This window comes from Crocuta crocuta, unplaced genomic scaffold, assembly GCF_008692635.1.
Source record: "Crocuta crocuta isolate KB4526 unplaced genomic scaffold, BGI_CrCroc_1.0 scaffold466, whole genome shotgun sequence".
Classification (NCBI taxonomy): Eukaryota; Metazoa; Chordata; class Mammalia; order Carnivora; family Hyaenidae; genus Crocuta; species Crocuta crocuta.
The window spans coordinates 6,205,791-6,207,305 of NW_027529672.1; the positions used below are offsets into that span (position 1 = coordinate 6,205,791).

General features: G+C 48.4%; 1 protein-coding gene across 1 annotated transcript in view; it reads right to left on the minus strand.

Annotated features, from left to right (window-relative positions):
• The window catches only part of EBF3 (EBF transcription factor 3), a 119,990-nt gene that overhangs the window by 112,000 nt on the left and 6,475 nt on the right, over positions 1 to 1,515 (minus strand). The gene's annotated exons all lie outside the window — the stretch shown is intronic.

Here is a 1,515-nt window from a genome sequence, read left to right on the forward strand (position 1 = left end):
AGACCCGGGGGGCTACCGGGAGCCGTCCCGGCACTTCCCTGCCGAGGGAAATCAGGCCCTTCCGATTAAAACAAAACCAAAACAGGCTTCAGGGTGCGAGCGGGTCGCCGGGCCCCCTCTCCCCGCCCGGTATGGGGTAGCACTCCCTTTTCCCGTGAATTGGCAGTGTGTGTACGTTAATATTTTAATTAATCGGGAAAAATCGAAGTCCGATTTGCGTTATCTGGGGACCCCCACGCCTCTTGGAAGGGGTGAGAAAAAAAAAAAAGACGTGTTGGAAAGCAATCTATTTTGCTGGTGTTGGGGGTTAATGACTATTGCCAAAGATAAGTGAATTATCAAAGCTGGTGCGCCAGTCCCGTCTCAAAATCCATTACGGTGCCGGCCGTCTAATTAAATACGTAAGTATAATAAAATCATATTTTATGACTATTTGAGGGTAATGAGATTAGTCTTTAGAAGCGATCGCCACATATTAAAGATGCCACTGTCTATAGAATGTTAATAACCTTAAATCAAAGTGTATGGAAACTATTCACGATAAATTAAAAGAAAATTTCTGTGTTCCTAATAAGCCCAGAGCTTTCCACCCACATCAGACTGAGTGGAGAAAGGAACACCTTCTCCTGGAGGGACAACGCAAAATAAAGTTGGCCTTAGGTGGAGGGTGGGGTTGAGAAATTGCTTTGTCTCTGCGTGTTTAGCTGCTCTGGGGGCTCGCGCAGGGCCGGCGGCAGGCGAGCTTATTGTCAGAATATGCAAAGTGCCTTTTCCGGGAAGATGAAGTTGGAGCGAGGAAACAATGCTTCCTTTGTAGCCCACTTCCTAAAATGCCCAGCCCGCCTTGGAGGTGCCCCCTTCCTTGCGCTAACGAAAGTATCATGCTTAAAATCATTTACAGTATCTTTAATTCAGATTACACGCGCCAAGGCGATTTAAATCTGATTACCAAATTAGAAGGTTTAAAAACAAATCCTTCTAAATCTGATACTGTTGACTAAAGAGGGGAAAGAAGTTCTATAAGCCCATCACATAAGGTAACGATCCTGCCCCAGAAAGAAAAGGGGTTTTAAACCTTTTTGACAGCAAATGCAGCTGCCCCACTATTTTGGACGATATTAAGGGAAAATGAATGCAAATCTGTGTTCAGCAGCCATCTGGCCCGAAATGGGAGAATCAGCTGCTCTCACAACAGGCTTGGAGGCTGAATCCATTTCAGCTCATTTTCTAGATCATCTGGTCCCGCACCCAAAGCGTGGAAAATACGGTCTTTATCATTCACCAACTTTATCTTTTTTGTCACTCCACTGCTGGCTCCGAGCTGCGGGCACAAGGGCTGCCCGACCCGGCCGGGTCTCAGCCNGGAGAAGAGCCAGGGCCGGAGCACAGAGGCTGGGGAGGAGGTAGAGACTGCAGGTCAATTCCTGGATACACTCAGAGATGCCGGGAGAGGTCCCCGCGCCTGCCTCCTCCCTCCAGAGTCCCGCTCCCGTCTCTCTCGCTTCCGGGGGAACT